Genomic DNA, 19,478 nt, shown 5'->3' with positions numbered 1-19,478 from the left:
CCATGATAGTTTAAAAATTCTTGGTTAGTTTTATTATGAAAAGTATTTTTTTAACAATTTCATCTCAAGATTTTTTTAAAACAAAGTGTATATCAATCAGAATTTTAACTCTTTTAGGAAGCACAATATCTTCCTTGCACTTATTTCTGGCACATCTCATACAAACCCAAATTATTCCTTAGAATTTGCGGCGTTAGAAATTTCTCTAGGATTACTTTCTTTTTATTTTTTGCAAGAGATTAAGAAAATTCCTATTCTACAAATGCAGCTTTTTGTTACCAACCCATACGATGATGATTTATTTACTACTTTTAATATTTAAATTAATAATCAAATATGGTACCTTGTTTCTGACAAGTGCTTGGTTGATGGTATTCACAGCTTTGTTTCTAATCCTCCCAATACTTGCCATTAAAGGCCATGGTCTTTAATCATGAGATTCTAGAGGAGATTTCGGCAATAGAGCTTTGGGTTGTCAAATTGGATTGATGGGGAAGGCGATTACCAAAAATTGAGAGAAAATCGAGTAGAGTCTCGACTCTATAGGGAAGTAAACGTAGAAGAGATGTAATTCGATTCCAAGAGCGGACGGAGTATTCTCCTTGTCTTCGCGACAAGAATTTCCTTCCTTGCACTCCTCTTATTTCACTCCCTCTTGCTCTTCGTTATTGGTGTGAGAAGAGTCTCTTCTCTTAGTTTAGGCTGCTCCTCCAACGGCTCCTCATGCCCCATATTTATAGTTAAATTGAAAAAGAGGAGGTTTATGGGTTGTGAGCAAGAAGAGGAGTTCTTTGTGGAGGGCATCTTGATAATTGAGCAATCTGAAAGCTTTTAAGATGCAATCTGATACTGGCGATATGATCTTTGAGGTCCAGAGAGGTTGCCAAAGATTATTTGACTAATTCACCTGGCTCTTGGATGATCTTGCTCCAATCTAGGCCTCTTGTGGAACTAAGAAAAGGAAGAGGAGAATTCAAGTTTTTTTTCTTGTTTTCAGCTTCACCTAATTTTGGGGAAGGGAAAAAGAGATGCTCCGTTTTTTTTCCCACAAAAAGGGGGGGTGGCCAGTTCATCAACTCCTCCTTTCTTATAAGCTTTTTTTTTTAAAAAGCTTAAGCTTTTTCCTTTCTTCCTTCCTTATTCTCCCAAGTTTTAAAAATGCCTAGTTGATTTCTCACTTATGAGTCATGACCACCGTGTATATGGCAATTTTTGTGAAAGATGTTTGCAGATTTTATAAGTCTCCCGTAAGGTGTAAGGTTACGAAATATGGATTATTTTATTCGAGATTCCCTTTCTAATGGTCTAATTTCTCAAACCCTAATAACGGGAAGTTGAGAAGGTCGATAATAAAAGTCAAAATATCACATCATCCCTCCACCTTCTCGATCACAAATAGTTGCATAGTCTCCCTAGCGACTCAATTGTGCTAGTTTTGACTTTCCAAGGTACAAGCACTCTATAGTCCCCACAGCATGAGTCATCCCACGAGAGCGATAGTAGTAGCAATCATGGGTGTAAGCATTGTGGCAAAGGTTGTCTTGATAGAGGCTGTTTTGGTAGTTATCAAAGCCCCTTTCCATAGTAGCATATAGAGAGAGACTAGTAGAAGTTCAATAGCATGAAGAGAGACCCAATAGAAGCCCAACAATATGAAGAGAGAGAGAGGTAGAGTCCCAACCAAAAGTGTATTACCAACTGAATGTGTCGAATAGGATCCTTCACAATCCTACAAGAAAGAAGGTCACGAGCTACTTGCATTCCAGAGTGTATGCAAACTATAGAGATTGCTTTTTATGGTTCAAATAACAAACCTAATTGCAATCCAAGCAATTGTTGCTACAATGCATGAGAAGTGTTCCAATTCTCCATATATAAGGTTCACAAAGGAGTGGGCTCAAGAAAGGATTAAAAAGGCAATTTCTAACAAGAGGACCATGATTAAACAAAGAGCAATGGAAAATAATAAGATAGTAGAGAAAGCTTAGACCTTAAGCTAATGCCAATCATTGCACATGGTCAAGAGTGGATAGAGGCTTAAAGTAGGGTGAAGCATGGGGTCTTTAGCCCACAACAAAAAGAGAAATGACGAATTCAAATGGAGAAATTTGGTTCATTGGGCTTTGGGTCACGAGGCTTTGATATATGAGAGGCAACGTCTCTAAGTATCTCCTATTTTATTTTAGTTTATTGAATCTAATACTCTTGGTAATTTCATTTTGTAGTTGGATCTTTTTGGCCAACTTCCTATTAGCTGTGACACAAGCTATAAGTGCCGTCATAATAGGCTCGATACATGGATGCACTTGTGGCAGTAAGGTATCATCATCACAAAGTAGTAGTTGCATGAAATCACAGTACAAATATTTCATTAAATCATTTCTTTTGTGAAATACTTTGAAATTTCTTAGTTATTCTAAGCTTAAACTATGTATGTCTATAGGGCAACAATGAGAAGGCGGTTGGAGAGAAAGAAGGTGATACAAGAGGGGATGATGTGGAGGGTGAAGAGCACAATGTTGAGGAGCACGATGGTGATGATGGTAAGGATGATCAAAGCAATGAAGGCAATGATGAAGAGGGAGATGGTGGTGATGATAGTTCTTTGAAGAATATATCACCTTTCATATATATAATAGTGTGCTAGGTACTTGAAGCCATAATAGATGGCTGAAAATCATATACACATGATCTTTTATACATTTTTGGTATTACAAGCCACTTCTACTCATTTGTATTGTGTACATTTAATTGTCTCAATCTATATTAATGTCTGTAGTCTTTTCTAAATATGTGAATTCAATTCATAAAATTGACGCCCAAGAGTATGCAAGAAGAGTAGAGAAAAAACTAGGAACCAACCGGTTGTAGAACTATGGTTGGAACCACAAGTTTACAACAAGTAGCTCATAAACACATGCACACACACAAACATAGAAAAGAAGAAAACAAGCACTTACATGTAGCTATTGGATGCATAACTCATAGGTACATGTTGAAAGCACATGAACCACATCTGCACATACGTGAGTATATCCCCATTAGCACAACACACCTATCATCATTGACACTTGCCATGCAAGTAACTTGGGTTATCTAGTCCTTACAAATAAGTTGCTTGTTTGGTAAACTCACGTCTTAAGGGACTTGGAGAAAATATATGGTAAACTTACAAGGGGAGGAGGGTGTGATGAATTTGACAAGCCCTTTGGACCTAATAAGGCCACTAACAAAGGCACACTAGCATATAAGCCTTTCGGACCTAGTCAAGTAGCCAAGAGCAAGACTACTCACAAGGTGCATATGCAAGACGTTACTAGCCTGTGTATTATATACAAGACGTTACCCAAATCAAATAGATTACACCAAGGACCGTCGACATGGTGGTGGCTGGCGGTACAAAGAGCGAGCCACTTCTTATTAGATTTTACCAATGTAACTGTGAATTAAGAAGCGGTTGTGCCTGCTGGCAGAGCTGCGAGGAAAGGAAGAGGGGTGACGCCGGTTTGATCCTGGACGGTGGTAAGGAGCGGCGGGATAGCCTTGTAAATGTTGGAGAGTTGGGAGAGTGCGCCTGCTCCATGGCTTGTACCAGCACCATCACCGATATTGATTTGATCCGGAACGCCATTAGAACCCGTAGTCCAGATGGAGATCTTTGGGTTGAGGCCTCGGATGGCGTCGGCATTGATGCGGCCCATGTCTTGGTAGATGCCGCGGTCGAGCAGCAGGAAGTCGTGGAGGGCACTGTAGTTGCCGTCGAGCTGCGCGAGGAGCTTGTTCAGGAAGTCGGCTTTGGCCTCGGCAATGGCGACGATGCCCTCAGCCTCCTTCTGGGCAGCGTAGAGCCGGGCGTCGGCGTCCTTTATGGTGGCGTAAGCCCCAGCGTCAGCAGCCTGGCGCTGAGCGTCGGCGGCGCGCTGGCTCTCGTAGGTGAGCGCGTCGGCGGCGCGCTGCTTCTCGAAGAGCTCGGCGTCGGCGGCGCGCTGCCGTTCGAAGAGCGCCGCCTGGGCCTCTTGCACCGTGGTCTCGTACCGGATGACGGCCGGCGCCAGCTGGCTGGCCCGAAGCCGCTCCGTCTCCGCCTGCGCCCGCCGCAGTTCCACCTCGCGCTGCAGCTCTGCCTCCTTGATGGCCGCCGCCTTAGCGCCCTGGATCTTGGCCACCTCCGCCTCCTGCGTCCACTGCGCCGACTTCTTGGCCAGCTCCGAGTCCGCCTGCGCCACCTCCGCCTTGCGCGTGTTCTCGTACACCTTCGTCTCCGCCTGCGCCTTCAGCTCCTGCTGCTTCGCGATCGCCGCCTGCTTTGTTGCGAACACCTTCGTCTCCGCGTCCACCTTCGCTGCGTTCTGCGTCGTCAGCCCCTCCCTCTCCTTCGCCCCCACGTTCCCCTTGTACTGCGCCTCCGCCACCGCCACTTTGGCCGTGTTGGCCGCCTCCTGCTGGATCTTCTGCCCCAGGTACGAGAAATACTCGTGCCCGACCACGTCCACCAGCTGCTTCACATTTGCGTTATAGATGTGAAGCCCGAAGGCGTTCAGCTCCAGCTGCACCTTGTCGAACACCTCCTGCTTGAACTGCTTGGTGCCCTTGAATATCTCCTCCATCGTCATCCCGGCCGCTAGCACCCTCGTCTCTCCCTCGATGATACCCCGCACTATCTCCTTCACATGGCCTGCTTGGTTCTTGCGCAGGGGCGCCACCAGCTTCGCGTACTTCTCCAGCGGTTCCATATCCGGCTCCAGCTTCGGGCCGATGGTGAAGACGGCAGGGAGCAAGAAAGGGAGCTTCTCTGCGCTCATGGCCTGCACGTCGAACTCGTAGTTCACCGGCGTGATGTCGAACAGTGTGGATTTTTGGCCTGGCATTACCCATGCCTTCTTGGCTAGCTTGATATCGGCGATGCCCACGCCAGTGATGACGAGGTACTCAGAAGCACCGGCTACTCTCCACCTCATTCTGTTGGGTACAGTGAATATTGAAGACAGAACCCGATAATCGGTGGGAGCGATGAAAGAGATCTATATCCTATGTGAGATCTGTATAGTCTATAGATATGTGAGACGAGAGAGAGAGAGAAAGGAGACTGCCGTCACCTCATTCTGTTGGGTACAGTGAATATTGAAGACAGAACCCGATAATCGGTGGGAGCGATGAAAGAGATCTATTATCCTATATGAGATCTGTATAGTCTATAGATATGTGAGACGAGAGCGAGAGAGAAAGGAGACTGCCGTATGCAGTATAGGGTAGTCGAATATGGACTGATGTGCAAAGGGCTGAGGGCTGGGGATATGTATGATCACGGGTCGCACAGATTTTGACGGGTTCAGTCAGTACCAGGTAATTATGGTCTACAGATTAAAAAAAGGCCCTTAGAATGAGGTTTGGTCTCTCCTCTATTTACCACTTCCGGTTTCGAAATTCTTGTCTGTCAAAGGCGTCTCCCTCAGAACCATCCGCCCATATAAGAAAACGATGACAAACTTGCATCATCCAAATTAATTATTCAAATAAATATAAAAATTTAAGCGACCGGCAAGTCACCGGAAGAGAACCGACACGTCCGCAAAAATCTGGGGCCCATACTGGGCTGAGGTCCTACGCCCTAGAAAGTCTCATGTAATATATTGCCATAAACTTGCATTAATTTATCGTCTAGACTCTACGACTTGACCCATTCCAAGTTCCCAATAGCCAATAAGCCATGTTGCATTCACCGGTGACCGCACGCAAAGGAAATAGTGGAAATTAGTGCAAAGAATAGTCCCTGAGGCTCGTCGGCCGTCGTGCAAGTTTTGTGGCTGATGGCAATCCTCACTTCTTCGCTCGGCCCGCCTTTCTTTATTATTGAGTTGACTCTCGATTTTCTCACAACGCGGCTTTGAATCATTAGACCAATTGCATCTAGATTATTAGCAAGTTGCAAGTCTTCGTTAGTAACGAAACCTGGCCTTGGAACTGTCCGTCCACCCCACATCCCATTGTGTAGAAATGCCCCTTCACATTCAAGCTCGCAAAGATCACGTTAACACGGAAAAAATAATTCTCTTAATAATAGAACTAGTGCTCTTTGCACGCACTGGACTGATTCACGACAGTTAGCCTGCGAAATTGTGGCAAAGTGGGGGAAGGAAGCAAATACCACACGGTAACTTCACTCACTTTTATTTACTTCTTCCTCACAGCAACTTTGCATTCCTCTTGTGTATGTGCTACCCTTCCCCAACCCCACGCCCCCCCACCCTATCTCTCTCTCTCTTTTCTGCTCACTCACATACACTCTCTCTCTTTTCTTTTATAAACACACATACACACACTGCACACACATTTTCTCTTTTCATAATCACACACACACACACTCTCTCTCTCTCATCCATCGAGTGTCACCCTTTGTCCCCCCACCCACCTGATGCTATGGCTAACTGTTGTCTAGCCCATTGTTGTAGCCTACTGCTATGGCTAATTGTTGTCTAGCCCATTGTTGCAGCCTACTGTCTATTATGCAGCCCATCTGTCTTCTCTCCTACCCACTACTGCAACCCGCCCATCTATCCATTGCCCCACCCATCTCCCTACTATCACGCACATCATCCACTCGCTTCAACCCTTTGTCATGTCCACCCACCTATTGCTATAGTCCATTGTTATCTAGCCCACCAATCTACCTACTATTTTGCTCATGCATCAGCTTTTGTCTCGCCCACTAGAGGAAAGGGGCCAATAAAGTAGTGCCCTCCAAAAGGAAAACACACCCCACCCCAATTGAATGACAATTTTACAAGAAAGATGTGGCTTTTTTAGCCACTTCATAATATAATATGAATTTTTTAAAATTACAAATGAGCTTAAGTCAAGCAATTGAGCCATGCAAATTTTTTTATATTTTAGATTTTGTAAAACCCTAAAGCAATGCATCCTCGAGTGTCACTCTATTGGCCTCTTATTGTCCCTCTTTTATGAACCTTTCATTTGTAACTAAGGCTACTTGATAAAAATATCAAAATATCCCAATATTTTTTCTTTGAGCTCTATATAATATAAATAGTTTGACCATTATGCAACTCACTTGGAAAAAAAAATTATAATGGAGGATTGTTATATAACAATCTATTGGCCCCTTTACCCTACTAGAATCGACTTCTCTCCCCCATCTACATGCTATCATGCCCATCGTGATAACCGAGCTTGTTGCTTCTACTCTATGCACCATAGCCATCTGCCACCATTATTGTCGTGTCCACATTAGCCTTAGCCAACCGACCTTACTGCCATGCTCATCTATCTACTATCACATCGGTGGTGATAGCTGCTTACTGTCACTTTATCGACCATATGTGTCCTTTACTGCTCTTACTACCTTCGTGTTAGCTTGCATCACCTATTACTTCTACCACTATAACCATAGCTTGCTGATGTGCAGTATGAGAGAGAGAGAGAGAGAGAGAGAGAAAGAGAGAGAGAGAGAGCATACTTCTTACCATTTTCTCTACCCATTTACCCACAAGCATGCTCATATACACCTCACCATGCTAATTTATGTATACACACACACACACATACACAATATAAGCAAGTAAGAGAGATATCTCATTGTAGCTATGAGAGGGATAGAGAAAGAGAGAAAGAGAGAGAACAAGTGAGTGAGTGAGAGAGAGAGAGAGAAAGAGAGAGAGAGAGCCCATTATAGATGTTGTCTCCTTCCCACAGCCTCCCCATCAGCCTTTTTCATCCGCCACCACTACCACTCTAACCATTGTGATGATATACACTCAAAGAGAGAGAGAGAGAGAGAGAGAGAGAGAGAGAGAGAGAGAGAGAGAGAGAGAGAGAGAGAGCATGTTCTCTATTGTTTGCTCTATTAGCCATGGCTTGATACATCAAATCATATTTACCTTGTCTATGGTTTATACATTAGTCTATGTTATGTCTTGATGTGAATAAGCGTAAGGAATCACATGATATGTAGTTATCACAGCTGCTACAAGCATGGCTTGAAAAGATACAAACTTGCTCTCACAGTTTGGGCTATGTTTGAGCTACTCTATCTTTGTCATATTTAATCACTATTAATTTCTATTCTTTATCTCCACAATTTTAGGACAATTGTCATGTGGTATTTCCTCATAGTTCTATCAAGCTATTTTTGAGTTTCTTGTTTATTTCTTGAAGCAATAAGATTATTCTCCATAATACATGTAACAATAAAGTGTATTTCTACATATAAAAAAGGAGCCCTATTATTTGTTATGCATAGATTAGAGGATATAATCCTTCCATTGTTGTCTCAAACCTCAAGTTTGAAACTCAATCGAAAACAACATTGCTTCGTGGAAGAAATCCAAATTTCATGTGAATTTTGAAGTAGGACAATACATTATCCTTCCCTGTATCTTTGGTTTAAAACTCCATTAAAAATGACATTGTTTCAAAATGGAGATCTAAATTTTCTGTAAAGCTTGAAACAGTGAAACCCTTCTTGAAGTAGAATGATGCAATTCAAAGGCTTAATTCTTTATTTCTATGTGTATGTCAAAGAATTATCCCTATTTATTCAATGCTATTTGGACAAGGAGCAAATCCAAAAAATGGCGAGAGTTGTTTGCAAGAAACCAATAGTAAGAGCCATGATAAGATGAAGAAGGACAAGTAGGAGTATCTGCAAGCGTGGATGAGGAATGAGAAATAATCTATGTAGAGGATTATCAAGATGTGGGTACATCTACATATATTGCTAATATATATCAATCTCTTGCAAGTTCTACGAACGAAGAAGAGCTAATTCCTCATATCCAAACTCAAGCTACTACCATTACAAGGGAATGGGGCAATAGCGACGGCCATTTGCGACCAAAAAAGCAGTGTTGCTAAAAGCGTCGCTATTTGCATCGCATTTGCGACGCAAATAGCGACACAAATAGTGATGCCCCACAAGGAAAAAAACAGGCCGAAACCCGAGCGCGGGTTCATTTTGCGCATTTACGTCGATCGTTGAGAGAGAGAGAGAGAGAGAGAGAGAGAGAGAGCGACCGTCATGAGAGAGGGAGAGGAAGAAGGCTTGCCTCCGCCGCCGCCGCCGCCCACCGTTCGCGAAGGAGAGGAGGAGCCGCTAAACCGTCGCCATATCTCATCGGTGAGTCCATTCTCTCCTTCTTTTGCTTGTTTAGGATTTAATTCTCTCCTTCTTTTGCTTGTTTAGGAGAGGAAATGAGAGAGAAAGAGAGGGAGAGGGAGAGGGAGAGGGAGGGAGAGAAAGAGAAAGAGAAAGAGAGGGAGAGGGAGGAGGAGGAAATGAGAGAGGGAGAGAAAGAGAAAGAGAAAGAGAAAGAGAGGGATGGGGAGGAAATGAGAGAGGGAGAGGGAGGGAGAGTGCATTCTCTCTCTCCCTCTCCCTTTTGCTTTTATAATTTGTGTATATATATTGAGAGAGGGAGAGGAAATGAGAGAGAAAGAGAGGGAGAGGGAGGGGGAGGGAGAGGGAGAGAGAGGGAGGAAATGGAAAAGGGAGGGGGATGAAATGAGAGAATGAGAGAGAGGGAGAGAGAAAGAGAGAGGGAAAGAAAGAGAAAGAGAGGGAGAGGGAGGGGGGAGGAAATGAGAGAGGGAGAGAAAGAGAAAGAGAAAGAGAGGGAGAGGGAGAGGGAGAGGGATGGGGAGGAAATGAGAGAGGGAGAGGGAGGGAGAGTGCATTCTCTCTCTCCCTCTCCCTTTTGCTCAAATAATTTGTGTATATATTGAGAGAGGGAGAGGAAACGAGAGAGAAATAGAGGGAGAGGGAGGAAATGGGGAAGGGAGGAAATGGAAGGGGGGGGATGAAATGAGAGAACGAGAGAGAGAGGGAGAGTCTATTCTCTCTCTTATTTATTTAATTTTTGTATAATTTGTATATAATGAGAGAGGGAGAAGAAATGAGGGAGAGGGAGAGGGAGAAAGAGAGTGAAATTAAAGAGAGGGAGAGGGAGGAAATGGGAGAGGGAGGGGGAGGAAATGAGAGAGAGGAAGAGAGAGAGGGAATGAGAGAGGGAGAGTGTATTCTCTCTCTTTTTTATTTATTTTTTGTATAATTTGTATGTAATGAGAGAGGGAGAAAAAATGAGGGAGAGGGAGAGGGAGAAAGAGAGGGAAATTAAAGAGAGGGAGAGGAAGAGAGAGGAAGAGAGAGAAAATGAGAGAGGGAGAGGGAGAGGAGGGAGAGATGAAAACATAATAGGGAAATGAGAGAGGGAGAGGGAGGGAGAAGAAATGAGAGGAGAGGAAGAGAGCAAAAGGAAATGAGAGAGGGAGAGGAGAGAGAAAAAAGAGAGAATGAGAGGAGAGAGAAAAAGAGATAAGATGTTAAACATAATAGGCAAATAGAGCAAGAGAGGGTGTGGGTGAGGGTGAGGGCGAGAGAGGGAGAGGAAGAGAGAAAAAAATGAGAGAGGGAGAGGAGAGAGAAAAAGAGAAAAAACTATTAAAAATAGAGAAAGAGAAAAAGAGAGGGTCAAGGTGAGGAAGGGACAAGAAATGAGAGAGGGAGAGAAAGAGAGAAAGGTAAATGAGAGAGGGAGAGGAGAGAGAAAAAGGAATGAGAGAGAGAGGAGAGAGAAAAAGAGAGAGGGAGGGAGAGGAATGAGAGGGAGAGGAGAGAGAAAAGGAAATGAGAGAGAGAGGAGAGAGAAAAAGAGAAATATCATTAAACCTAATAGGGAAAGAGAGAAAGAGAGGGTGAGGGCGAGGGAAAAAACGAAATGAGAGAGTGAGAGGAGAGAGAAAAAGAGAAATATCATTAAACCTAATAGGGAAAGAGAGAAAGAGAGAGTGAGGGTGAGGAAGGGAGAGGAAATGAGAGAGTGAGAGGTAGAGAGAAAACGAAATGAGAGAGGAAGAGGAGAGAGAAAAAACGAGAGAGAGAGAGAGAGAAGAGAGAGAGAAAAAGAGAGAAAAACCATTAAACCTAATAGGGAAAGAGAGAAAGAGAGGGTGAGGGCAAGGGAGGGAGAGTAAATGAGAGAGGGAGAGGAGAGAGAAAAGGAAATGAGAGAGAGAGGAGAGATAAAAAGAGAAATAATATCAATCATGCATTGTACTCGCAAGCTAATTGAAGGAGGTATACAATAAGGTTGGGTCTTGCTGGCAAATTTTCTATCCAGGGAGGTGATGTCTCGTCCCAAGGGGGAGTGCACCCTTTGCGGCCAATTAGAAGAGTACGTGGACGTACGATGGATGGAGTGAAGGAGCCAATCCACCACTCACAATGCCAATCTATACTGTCAATGCCAGAGGAGACAGGCAATCTTCCAGACCTACCTACAATCTTGGAGCCTGAGATGGAGGCAATGATCGATGCATTGATTCCCATGGATATCGAGACTTCTGATCCGCTTAGAGAGGAAGCATCCATACCATTATATGATGGGTGCCGAGTATCTCGGCTGAAGACACTGCTTGCACTCTTAAGTGTGCAAGCAAAATATGGATGGAGCGATACGAGTGTGACCGAGTTGTTCAAGTACCTTGTACATACGCTTCATTGATTTTCTTTTTCGGCACTATTATTACAAACATTTGTGCTTTTTCAAGGTATTTTATGATTTTTTTCAGGTTATTGAAATATCATATATTACCACCTGCAAATACCATGCCTGAGTCTTGTGATGATGCACGACATGTTTTACGGAAGCTTGGCATGGACTACAATAACATCCATGCATGTATCAACGATTGCATGCTGTTTCGAGGAGAATACAAGACTATGAAGACATGTCCAACGTGTGGTGCTCACAGGTATCGACAGGACTTGCAAGGGCAAACCATCCCTCAAAAAGTTCTCAGACACTTTCCGCTTATTCCCCGCATAAACCACATGTTTCGTACATCCGGCATGGTGAGCTTGACAACGTGGCATGCGCAGAATAGGTCCACTGATGGAGTTCAACGAATATCAGCGGATTCGCGCGTATGGAGCCACATTGACTCTACCTTCCCAAGCTTTGCCCGAGAGCCAAGGAATCTTCGGCTCGGTCTTGCAATGGATGGCATGAACCCATTCAGTCTGTGCTCAACTTCTTACAGTATGTGGCCTATAATCCTTGTTAACTACAATATCCCTCCATGGCTTTTTACGAAGAAATGACATCTCATTCTTAGCTTGCTCAGCCCCGAACGCTACAAGTCAAAAATATGGACATGTATCTTCGTCCATTAGTCGATGAGCTTAAGATTTTGTGGGAGGAGGGGGTCACCGTGCAAGATATGAGCAGGTGCGATGGTCGGCAATCAGCTAATATTCGAGGCATTCTCATGTGGACGATGCATGACTTTCCGGGATTCAGAGAGTGCTTAGGTGAGCAGGCCTCTATTCTCGCTGGTAATATCTATATTTTTTCTCGTTCAAGCAAGTATTCACTAGGTCGTGGTGTTGGAACAGGTCTGGTTACCTCAGGTTATCATGCATGTCCATTGTGCGGGCCACAGTTAGACTCTCGAAGGTCACGAACCATGAAGAAGATGGTATATCAAGGACACACTGCTTTCTTGCCGGAGGATCATGAACTCAGGGAAGGTTTCCTTGGACGACCTCCAACACGTATGAACGCTGCAAGATGGTACGGCTGAAAATGGTCCATGTGGAATCACATCCAAATGGAATGCGGCGGTTCTCAGTTTTCTACGAGTTGCCATATTGGACCCACTTACAGGTCAACCACTTGTTGGATCCCATGCATATTTTCAAGAATGTGGACAGCTTGTTATGGGACCACATCACAGGAAAGAGAGACACTATAGAGGCACGAATGGATTTGAAAGAGGTAGGTAAGATGGAGACCCATCTTAGGCAGACTCCAGGGGGTTATGGATATCTAGTCAATAGTAGGTCAGGAGCCATCATCATGAATGATGAGGAGAGGAGGGTGATGGCTCGCATGAGAGAGTTGTGCCAACAAGTTTTTCGGCACAACGTCTTGGATCATTGGAAGAACATACTGGAGGGGAGCAAGGACTACATAGTAGCATCCTTGCACGAGGAGTTTCCGGTGCTAGCCTCAGTAGATAGATTCTCTACGGGCTGGATGATGGATTGCATGCGTGCATACATGTCACATAGACAATCCACCGCGTAGTAGTGAGTTGTTTGAAAGTTTTTTGAAGCATTACTTATGCTCATAGAAAGAAATTAGACTCTAAATCTCTCAAATGTATTCTCATGAGTAATAGTAACATCACAAAGCATTTTACTTTTATGATCCTAGAAAAAGAAGTATTTCTACATCTAGAAATATCATTGTGGATGAATATGTAGTTTAGAAAGATCTTGCAAAAGATACAATCCAAACAAAACAAACATCTCATTTCTCTTTCTCTACATCTCTATCTCTCTCACACTCTCTCTAAAATTATAATCAAGCAAAACAAGCATCCCCCTTCACACTCCTTTCTATTTCTCTTTCTTTCAACACTTCCTACCCTATATACATTGCAAAGATTGAAGAGAACCAACACAAGAAAAAAGATAAAAATACTCTCTTCCATTTCTCTCTTTTAACACTTCCTAACCTACATTGCAAATTAAAGCAACACAAAGATTGAAGAAAAGCCAACACTTTCTAACCTACATTGCAAATAATAAAAACCAACACAAGAAAAAATTTGAAAACACTCGCTTCCATTTCTCTCTCTTTCAACACTTCCTAACCTAGATTGCAAAGTAACACAAAACAACACAAAGATCGAAGAGAAACCAACACTTTCTAACCTACATTGCAAAGCAAAAAAAAGATTGTAAAGAAACCAAAACAAGGCATACCGTCGTGCTCTCTTATTCTTCCACGACCTCTTCGTGCGGGCGATGCTCCTCTCCTTGCGTGCGGCTCGCGGCTTGCTTCCTTGCTCACCTCCCTCTCTTGCTCACCTCCCTTTCTCTTTCTCTCCGCCTTCACCTTGCTTCTGCAGTTCGCGCGTGCGTTTGAAAGAAACATTCGGGTTTTCACGAAATGTTACCAGAGTAAGTCGTCGCTATTTACGTCGATATTTGCGTCGCTAAATAGCGACGATTTTAGCGATGCAAATAGTGACGCTAATACCGACGCATTTTTTGACTTAAAATATTTCGAGGATTAGCGACGTAAATAGTGACGCCGAAAGAAAAACGTCGCTACTTAGCATCGCTATATGTATATACCCTTGTAGTGATGGGATTCTTATGAACACAGAAGAACTTCACTGGGAGTTATATGAGGAATTTGCATACAAAATTCAGTCATTGGTACCCAATAACCAACTTAGTTACATAAGTTCTTTTGTATTTAGCATATAATTTTCAGTTGTACCATGTATATTGATGAAAAATAAGTCTATGTGGGAACCTACAACTTGGTCAGCTAGAAGTAATTGACAGTTTGCAGGATAAATCACATTGATTCAAGTGCAAAAATATGGTTAGAACTCAAGAAAAATGCCAAAAGTCCACTAGGTTCACGGGGGACCTGAAGTAATGGACTAATGTGACCAGCAAGTGACCTAAGTAGGTCAAAAAGTGACTTGGACCTGAGCAGGATGCAGCCCGCATTTTTCGGCGCAAAATGCGGGCCTGCACAGCCTGACTGGAATTAGAGAGAGCTGAAGCCATGGTGCATGCTTTGGAGCATGCAAACTAGAGATTAACAGGAGGAGCTGAAGATGAAGATGCAAACAAGCTGAGAGCTCCACTTATCCGTCCATTTGGTCTGACGAAAATGCATGGTATGACAGTCTATAAAAGGGGAAAATCTGAGAGAAAAGGAGGCAACCTGCTCTTATGTTCGTCTTCTCTCATTTTGTCTACCTTATTCATGGTCCAATGAAGCCCGACTTGTACCCAAGTACTTGAGTGACTTTGGGGCAAGCAAAGGGTGAGGATTTTAAAGGTCTATGGGCTGTTATGGGCTGAAATAACCAGTCATAAACAGGGCAGCCCACTGTTCTTGTCCATTTTTATGAGCAAACAAGAGATTTATATGGTTGTAATAGAAGAAAATGACCTCTTTTCATCAGGACTTTACTCATTAATGATTAGAGGAGCTTATTCATGAGTTTATGCACTCTTTTTGAGCTTGATTATGGGCTAGAATTTTCTGTTTTAAAACAGGGCTAAAGCTTCTTCAATTCATTTCATGTACCATTGGCCCAAATCTTGAATGTATTTGAAGTTTACCAACATAATACTTGTTCCCTAGATTTGAAATCTATCTATGTACTTGAAATAAAAGCCATTAGAGCTTGCATTTGATATTCATATTTGGATTAAGAATCTGAGTATATCCTTTATGTTATGGATTATGTATCCAAAGGCATTTAAAGTAATCAAGATAGAGTTATTTATTCTATTCATGTATGCTAAATACATAGAAAAAAGCTAGAATTCTTCTTCCACATCTAAATCATTTCTAAAACCTGGATCTTGTTAAACCCCAATCTTTTTTCCTTTCCTGAACTTTGAATCCCATACTCCTCTTCTGCACTAAGCCCCGGTGGTAGACCTTCAACCCTTGACACGATGACAACGTGTCCTTTAACCCCTAACACAAGTGCTATTTTGTTATATTTAAAATAACATGTGTATATGATATCAAAATTAGATGAGAGATAATGCACTTGATGGACTTGATTCTTTGTATACTTCTCATTATTTTAACATGAAATAATTTCATCATTTTGTAACCTCTTTTCCTTTAAGATCAATGTTAAGTTGTTGCTCATTTCTATTGTGGATTACTATGAAAAAAATGGTTATGCTAATGCATATTATCCTTGTAAATCAATATATATTTACTTCAATATTATCATTATTTTGTAGTTTGTATCATGGCACCCAAACCTTACCTTGATGGGATATCGAGACCCACTGCTACTACCCTCTACCTTGATTCAAGGCATTCTCTATCGCATTAGTTCTCTTACATGTCGTTGTACAATCATTGATATACTAACATTATTACTATTCAAAGGTCACACTTTGACTCTAGGAATTTACTACCACTATTAAGACACCCTTTCCAAAAGCTCCCTGGCCCTTTTGGTGACATGTGAATTCATCAATGTTGAGCACAGCCTGCATTGACAAGAAGTTAACCCAAAATAATATGCGTCGTAATGTAAAATCTCTAGAGGAAGATTATTATACTTACTTCTTGATCATCATCAATAACAATCTTTGAGGGTTTGGTCAAGTCTAGATTGGACTTAGACTCGTCAATTGGCAGAGGGCGAGGGGGGGGGGGGGGGGGGGGGGGGGGGACGCGGCGCTTATTGCACTTCATACTATAGGGGTACTTGGCTTGCCAACAAGTTAGTTTGTAGTGCTTTGAACTCTTGGGGGCCAATTGCTACTACACCATGATCCATTTCCATAGCAAAGCCATCTTCCACCATTGCTTATTTCCTTGTTTAATGGTCATCAGATTGCACCTTACGCTTCATCCAAGCTTACATCAAGCATGCATGTAGACTGTTTTCTTCTAGCTTGGAGATAGGCTTCCCTTGAGTGTTGACAAGGTTTCCTTTGTTGAAAGCTGTGTTTGGCAAGGTTTCCTTTGTAGAAAGCTGTGTTTAGCTTGATGCTCATTGGACCACTGGGATGTTCCTGGAGGAGGGTCGCAATGTAGGCTCTATTTTTCAAGCTATCCTATTTGCACATAAAAATATTTCTATGTCGCGACAGATCGTATTACAGCTGAGCCGAGAGGAATCATTGCAGATCCGAGGGTGCATGATCGGGTAACAATAACTTATGGACTCAATGGGATATAAAAAGGGCAGTTACAAGTTACAACCAATAAAAGATCTTGGGTTGGTACTTGGAAACGTGAATATCAGCAGCTTTGGTCAAGTCATACGCTGCAAATCTAGTCAAAGTCAATGATTAAGAAAGTCAACCAAAAATTATTCTAACCATGTTATGAAGAAGCGGACATCATCTGATCCTGGGCATGTCATAAAGAATGCTTTTACTCTAAGCATGTTTAAGAACCACAAACGTACCAGGACCATGATCATCTTATGATCTTACCAGATCCAGGATCGTCTTGTACCTAATATTATAATCCAAATCGGTCAACCAGAACTTTAAACATGGTATAAGAAGCAGACCTTACGAACATCATCTGCTGTTACTGTATGTGCCTGTGACCTAGGCTAGCATCAACGAAAGAGATATTAGGTTACACGCACGTATGATAGAATAGCTCGGATCAAGAAAGGAGACTCTGTCCACTTCTCCGTTCCGATCTCGTCTGTACCGACGTAGGCTAGGTTAGGGCTCTCTCTCTCTCTCTCTCTCTCTCTCTCTGAGTCTGAAGCACCGAACGATGAGCTGGAGAGTAGCCGGTGCGTCTCAGTACCTTGTCATTACTGGTGCGGGTATCAACGACGTCAAGCTAGCCAAGAAAGCATGGGTGTTTCCGGGCCAAAAATCGACAATCTTTGACATAACTCCTGTGAACTATGAGTTTGATGTGCAGGCCATGAGCGCAGAGAAGCTTCTGTTCGTGCTCCCGGCGGTCTTCACCATCGGCCCGAAGCTGGAGCCGGGCTTGGAAGCATTGGAGAAGTACGCCAAGCTGGTCGCGCCTCTGCACAAGAATCAGGTCGGCCATGTGAAAGAGATCGTGCGGGGCATCATCGAGGGAGAGACGCGGGTGCTGGCGGCCGGGATGACGATGGAGGCGATCTTCAAGGGTACGAAGGAATTCAAGCAGGAGGTGTTCGACAAGGTCCAGCTGGAACTCAATGCATTCGGACTGCACATTTATAACGCGAATGTGAAGCAGCTGGTGGACGTGCGGGGGCATGAGTATTTTTCCTATCTGGGGCAGAAGATCCAGCAAGAGGCGGCCAACTCGGCCAAGGTGGCGGTGGCGGAGGCGAAGTTCAAAGGGAACGTGGGGGCAAAGGAGAGGGAGGGGCTGACGAAGCAGAATGCGGCGAAGGTGGATGCGGAGACGAAGATCTTCGCGACGAGGCAGGAGGCAATGGCGAAGCAGCAGGAGATGAAAGCGCAGGCGGAGACGAAGGTGTATGAAAACACGCGCAAGGCGGAGGTGGCGCAGGCGGATTCGGAGCTGGCCAAGAAGTCGGCGCAATGGACGCAGGAGGCGGAGCTAGCCAAGATCCAGGCCACCAAGGCGGCGGCCATCAGGGAGGCGGAGCTGCAGCGCGAGGTGGAGCTGCGGCGAGCGCAGACGGAGACGGAGCGGCTACGGGCCAGCAAGCTGGCGCCTGCCGTCATCAATTACGAGACAACAGTGCAGGGGGCGAACGCGGCGCTCTTCGAGCGGCAGCGCGCAGCCGACGCCGAGCTCTTCGAGAAGCAGCGCGGCGCCGACGCGCTCACCTACGAGAGCGAGCGAGCCGCCGATGCCCGCCGCCAGGCTGCCGACGCGGCCGCCTATGCCACCACCAAGGTCGCCGACGCCCGGCTCTACGCCGCCAAGAAGGACGCCGAGGGCATCGTCGCCATCGCCGAGGCCAAGGCCGAGTTCCTGAACAAGCTCCTCGCGCAGCTGGACGGAAACTACAGCGCCCTCCATGACTTCCTGCTTCTCGACCGCGGCATCTACCAGGACATGGGCCGCATCAATGCCGACGCCATCCGCGGCCTCAACCCCAAGATCTCCATCTGGACCACCGAAGGTAATGGCGCCCCCGACGGAGCCACCGCTTATTCTGGTAGCCATGGCGGCGCACTCGCCGAAGTCTCGAACATCTACAAGGCTATCCCGCCGCTGCTCACCACCATCAAGGATCAAACGGGCGTCACCCCACCTCGTTTCCTGGCCACTCTGCCACGCTCTTAAGCTGCGCTTTCTGTGGTGTCCCCAATCTTAATATTTTGTGATTACCGTAATACTGTCACTGGATAGTCATTCTGTACAAAAATGCAAATAACAACGACCAAAATACAAATAATAACCCAACTTGGAGACGTCAACGTTGCAGTGCTTCAGGAACACGAGAGGAATCTTTTATTCCAATTAACATGCTTCTTCCTATTCCAATTTGGACACCCTCAATTCCCAACGGAGAACTAACTTTTCTTTATTTAAAATGTGTTGTATTGATTAATATGTGGAAAATAAATACATCAGCCAATCTATATCTATATATTTACTACTTTAGAATGGAAAGTAATAAGAAAGATATTACTGAGCATGGATGCCTTCAAAAGGGCAAATATAGTATAATTGAACCTTTTGATTTTGTTTCCGAAAGGAAAGGTAAGTAGCTTAGTTCTTTGAGGTTTTTGTGGTTGGCTCCAGACCATATATATGAAATATCAAGCTGGTTGTTTGTTGATTTTTGTATCTATTGCAGAAGAGTTTGGATTTTATCGTTTGTTCTGCATGAGTTTGGATTGCCACCTTTGCAATTTGTGTGACACCACCATGCTATTACATTGCTTCCTCTTTGATATGCATGAATGTTGGCAATCAAGCTCTGATGCTACAGAAAACTTAAAAAAT

At 44.0% G+C, this 19,478-nt stretch overlaps 2 pseudogenes; one reads left to right on the top strand and one right to left on the bottom strand.

Moving 5' to 3' along the window:
* Nucleotides 1–2,939: 2,939 nt before the first annotated feature.
* On the bottom strand, nt 2,940–5,277 carry LOC148028695 (flotillin-like protein 1 pseudogene; annotated as a pseudogene).
* Nucleotides 5,278–17,108: 11,831 nt separating this feature from the next.
* On the top strand, nt 17,109–19,149 carry LOC148028694 (flotillin-like protein 1 pseudogene; annotated as a pseudogene).
* Nucleotides 19,150–19,478: the final 329 nt, after the last annotated feature.

The sequence above is a fragment of the Lygodium microphyllum genome, chromosome 11, assembly GCF_053477565.2.
Source record: "Lygodium microphyllum isolate KBCC chromosome 11, Lygodium_microphyllum_v1.1.10, whole genome shotgun sequence".
NCBI classification, from domain to species: domain Eukaryota; kingdom Viridiplantae; phylum Streptophyta; class Polypodiopsida; order Schizaeales; family Lygodiaceae; genus Lygodium; species Lygodium microphyllum.
The sequence above is the reverse complement of the archived record's forward strand: the minus strand, read 5'-3'. Positions and strand labels throughout refer to the sequence as shown.